A 5,146-nucleotide genomic window follows, 5' to 3' on the forward strand; every position below is an offset into this window, starting at 1 on the left:
TGCAGGTGCGAACGGATAACCGAGGCAGATGTGTGGGTGGAGGCTGGCACAGGGCCAGGTGCCAGCTGCTCGCGCGGACAGGGAGGCATCTGGGCAGCAGGAAGAACATGTCCCCCGGGGGGCTGATGTGGGGACGGGAGGGCCTGTGGTGCGCAGACACCGGGTTTTAGATGTGACTCGAGGGAGGGGGGCAGTGTGAGGCAGGCCAGTGGGGAGCAATCTGAGGGCTGGGGTAGGGTCCCAACTCACTCTGGTTTTAAAACTGGGAGTCCTGTGTTCAGGACCCCGCTCGGTCTGGGGCAAAGCCGGCAGGTTGGTCTCCTCGGAGCGGGTGAGTCATTCCCTAAGAATCTGCCACTTCCACTGTGAGTCACTACCCCTGCAGCTTAGGCACAGGCCTTCCCTGCCTCTGCAGGCCTGGAACTCTCCTCCTCCCTGCGATGGGGGCACAGCAGGCGCCTAACATGGTGTCGAAAGGAGAGACTGGCAGGTGCCTGGTCTCATCGACACCTGTGGGGACACACACTTTGACAGCTCAGCAGGTCAGCCCAGGGGTCCATGCTGTCCTCAGCCATCTCTGGCCACAAAGGGAGGGTATGTGAGGAGGCTTTGTGGGCTACGCTGACCACTTACCACCCTTCTCTATCTGTCCTTTCCTGTCCCAGCCTGCGCTAGAGGCCTGCTTGGACACTGCCTCTGGCTTTGACCCTTGCTTCTCTCCCAGCCTGGGCAGAGAAGGAAGGTGGATCCCCAACCTTGGGTGGGGTGTGGGAGGAGGGGGGTCTGGCCCGACTCCTGGGAGGAGACACCTCAGTTGCAGGCCCAAGGGCCCCGGTACCCGGAAAGCTGCCCTCTTCTACCCTGTTGGGTGGGGATCTACTGACCATCCCCAGAGCTGTGCTGTAGGGATCAAGCTGCCGGCACCCCAAGCCTGGGGCAGGGGTCCTCACTACATACAGCTGGGGGGCTCAGGCTTCTAGCCATCAGGCACACCAGTACTGTTTCCAGAGGAGGTGTCTAGTTCCCAGCAGGGGAAGGGGACAGGGGCAGGGGGAGGGGCCCTGGCTCAGACCTCCCGAGCCAGAAGGCTGTTGTTGGACATTTTTGCTGTAAAAATTATGCCTCACGAGCACCATTGTGGCAAAATCTCTCACACATCTGATTACTGTCTTAGAATAAATGCCTAGAAGAGGTTTCTGATCAAGGGTTAGGAACCTTCTATGTCAAGCTGTTCTCCAGGAAGATTGAGCTAGACTTCAAGGAGGTTATCGTCTGGGGACACTGGGCATGTTTTCTGGGGACATAGATGAGTGTGCTGCTGTGGGGGCGGCCTGAGCTGTCAGATGGCAGCAGGAGGCTGTGGGTGATTTTAGGGTGGGAGGAACTGATGGTTGTGGGAAAATGCGAGGGTGCTGGTGGGACTTGGGGGGGCAGAGACAGCTCCCACTCTGCCTGAGGGCACCAGCCCTCTGTCCATGGGGCGGCGTGCCCAGTGTGCCCAGGGCTGCGACGATGAACTGTTGTGGCTTGTAGACCATGCAAGCTGAATTCATTCCAGCCGCAGCATTCACTGAGCACCCTTTCGTTGGTGGGTGTTTGAGGCTTCACAGACCTAGAGAAGTGGGACCCTGGAGAGAGGCGAGGCCCGAGGAGAGCACCTGCGAGGTGTGACAGCCCTGGGTCCGAGGCCCATCTCTGCTGCTGTGCGTTCTGGGCACAGCAGCAGGCTCCTAACCTCGGGCTCAGGGAGGACGTTTAGTGCCGTGTCCAGCTCCTGCTGGTATTGACAGCACAGTCCCCACCGGTGGGCAGGTAGGAGGAGGGGTGGGAGGCCACGCATGGAGTGGGGCTTCAGGTGTTTCTCAGGAAGAGACAGGGTTCTGAGGGCAGTATCAGAGCCAGGCCTAGGCACAGAGTGGTGCTCTGCTCGGGCCACGTACCCCTCGATGCAAAGGCACTGATGCCTGGGGGTGGGGAAGGCAGCACAGCTGAAGCCAGTTGGGACAGGGCTCCCAGGCCTGGGTGCTCATTAGACTCACCTGAGCCTCAAACCCGTGGGGCCCAGGCCACACCCCAGACCAGCTGCACCCGGACCTCTGCAGTGGGGGTGAGGGTGGTGGCAGGCTTCCTTTTTTCCCCAGTTGTGGTAAGAGATACATAACAAACTTTACTACTACTTTTTTTTTTAAGATGTTATTTATTTATTTGAGAGAGCAAGAGAGCACAAGCAGGGGGAGTGGCAGAGGGAGAAGCAGACTGCCCGCGGAGCAGGGAGCCCATTGTGGGGCTCGATCCCCGGAGCCTGGGATCACGCCCTGAGCCGAAGGCAGACGTTCAACCGACTGAGCCACCCAGGCGCCCCTGAACTTTGCTACTTTTTATTTTATTATTATTTTTTTAAAAAGATTTTATTTATTTATTCGACAGAGATAGAGACAGCCAGCGAGAGAGGGAACACAAGCAGGGGGAGAGGAAGAAGCAGGCTCATAGCGGAGGAGCCTGATGTGGGGCTCGATCCCATAACGCCGGGATCACGCCCTGAGCCGAAGGCAGCCGCTTAACCGCTGTGCCACCCAGGCGCCCCATATTTTATTATTATTTTTAATCTAAACCTTTTAAAAGTGTACAGTTCAGTAGTGTTGAGTACATTCCCACCGTTGTACATTGGTCTATCTCCAGAACTTTATCGTCTTCCCAGACTGAAACTCTGTGTCCTTTAAACAGCTCCCCATTCTCCCCTTCCCCAGCCCCGGGCACCCATACTATTTTCTGTCTCTAGGAATTTGACTCCTCCAGGTGCCTTACAGAAGTGGAATTCATATAGTATTTGTCCTTTTGTGACTGGCTTGTTTCATTTAGCATGATGTCCTCAAGGTTCACCCATGTTGTAGCAGGTGTCAGAATATCCTTCCTTTTTTTTTTTTTAAGATTTTATTTATTTATCAGAGAGAGAGAGAGAGGGAGCATGAGCGCACAAGCAGGGGGAGGGGCAGAGGGAGAGGGACAAGCAGACTCTCCACTGAGCAGGGAGCCCACGACCCCAGCTGAAGTCAGACTTACGCGACTGAGCCACCCAGATGCCCCAGAATACTCTTCCTTTTTAAGGCTGAGTATCACTCCCCTGGATGATCAGACCACACTGTTTACCTATTGCACTGCTGAGGGACACTTGGTTGTCTCCATGCTTGGGTGTCTTGGAAGCTCCCAGTGGGCTGGGCATGCCCCTGGCTCCCTGCCCTGAGGCACCAAGGGCGTCACCCCCAAGCCTCTGCCAGGGGTGCTCTCTGCTGTTATCAAGTCCAAGCAGCATTGCAGGAAGCCCTCTTACCCCACCAAACACCCTCGCAGGGCCAGCCAGGTCTGCACCCAAGGGGATCCGAGCTCAAGAATGCAAACTCAATGCACACTGTTTGACAACGTTTAAGAAGCAAGCGTGCCGGAAAATGTATTCCTCTGTTCCCTAATTTATTCAATAAATGCTTTGTGTGAGGCACCGGGCTATAATTGAATAGAAGAGATCCCCGCCGTCGTGGAAGGAATTCCGGGGGCGCACTCATCTCTTAGCACGGAGATATACGCCCACCGCAGCGGCGCCCAGCCCACAAGACCTGCTGCGGGGGCCAAGGCTGGACGTCCGGTACCTTTGCATCCACGCTCTCCCGGGGCTGCTCCAGCCCACGGACGAGCGCGGAGACCACCAGAGCGGCCCCCCAAAATCTCGGGGTCATGAGTTCGAGCCCCATGTTGGGTGTAAAGATTGCTTACATAAACAAACTTTAAGAAAATTTAAAAGGGCAAATACCATATAATCTCACTTATATGAGATCCCAAAAGTTATCAAATTCAGAGACAGAAACCAAAACCGCAGACAACAGGGGCTGAGGGAGGGGGGATGGGGAGTTCGTGTTCAATGGGAACAGAGTTTCAGTTTGGGAAGACGGAAAAGTTCTGGGGATGGATGGTGATGATGGCTGCAAACACACCTAATACCACTGAGCTGTACACTCAAAACTGGTTAAGAAGGAAAAAAAAAATGGTTAAGATGGTAATTTTATGTTATGAGTATCTCACCACAATTTTTTTAAAAAGGCTCCAAGAAACTTGAATCTCCCTTTACAAGGGGAAGACCAAAAAAATAATAAATAAAAAAAGAAATAAAAATACAATTTAAGAAAGGCTCTAAGAGGTTCCAGTAAAGACTCTCACTCATTGGTCTTAGCACTCCCAAGGCCTCCCTGACCATGGTCATAGGATGGAACACCCCAGAAAAAAACGTTTGTCCATGTAGTGGAATGAAATCAGCCTTGGGTCAGTCCCCCCACAGTGAGCCTAGGCAGGGGATGATGGAGCTCGTCTACACCCACATAGGTCACTGCAGTCATAACGCTTAGTCGGCTAGATGATGAAATTAACCCCAACTTCCTGCCTGGGCACCCCTTACCCCCATGCCCTCCAGCTGCCCCACTACCCCAGCCTCCCTCCTGTGGCCACCCTCTCAGATCTCACGCAGACTTCGGCAATCTCAGCCTCTTCCCAGACGGTTCTGCCTGCCCCACTTCCCAGGGCACCTCCTGTCCACAGCCCACTGTGCTTCTCCCTCCTGGTAGTCATCACCCATGGTCACCAAAAAACACCACTCCTCCTTCCCATCCACCTTCAGCACCGACACAGGCGTGGCCTTGTGCCCGGCGCAAGGCTCCTCTAACCGGCACTCCCCGGACGCACCCCCGGCCGGGCTGGGGTCGGGTTCCAATCGGCCTCTCCAGCCGCCCGCGGCCCCGCCCATAACGGCCGGGCACAAGGCCACGCCTCTCTCTCGGGGGCGGGGACGGGCCCGGCCAACCAGAGCTCCCGGGTAAGAGTTAGGCTCCGCCCCCCAGGTGAGCGTGTTTTCCCAGACTCCTCCACTCCGGTGGAGAAACCACCGCGCTGTCGGCGCGGCCCCGACACGGCACGCCTCCGGACAGCTCGCGCCCCGCCTCGTTGGGCCTCACGTCCGGCCGGGAGCCCGGAGGTAGAGGCGCTGGCGCCCTGCGCGGGGTCTCGTTAGCCCGTGAGGGAGGGGCGTGCCCGCCGGAAGCCGCGCCCCCGACGCGGTCCTCCTGCCCGCGGCGCCGGAAGTGGCCGTGGCCGCCTTGCTTCCGGT

General features: G+C 56.6%; 1 protein-coding gene across 1 annotated transcript in view; it reads left to right on the plus strand.

The window, feature by feature from the left end:
* Positions 1–4,932: 4,932 nt before the first annotated feature.
* Positions 4,933–5,146, plus strand: part of ASB1 (ankyrin repeat and SOCS box containing 1) — a 20,836-nt gene continuing 20,622 nt past the window's right edge. The window contains exon 1 of the mRNA XM_034655533.1: positions 4,933–5,014. The gene's annotated coding sequence lies outside the window, so the exon portion shown is untranslated. The remainder of the gene's footprint in view (positions 5,015–5,146) is intronic.

Source organism: Ailuropoda melanoleuca, chromosome 2 (genome assembly GCF_002007445.2).
Source record: "Ailuropoda melanoleuca isolate Jingjing chromosome 2, ASM200744v2, whole genome shotgun sequence".
NCBI lineage: Eukaryota > Metazoa > Chordata > Mammalia > Carnivora > Ursidae > Ailuropoda > Ailuropoda melanoleuca.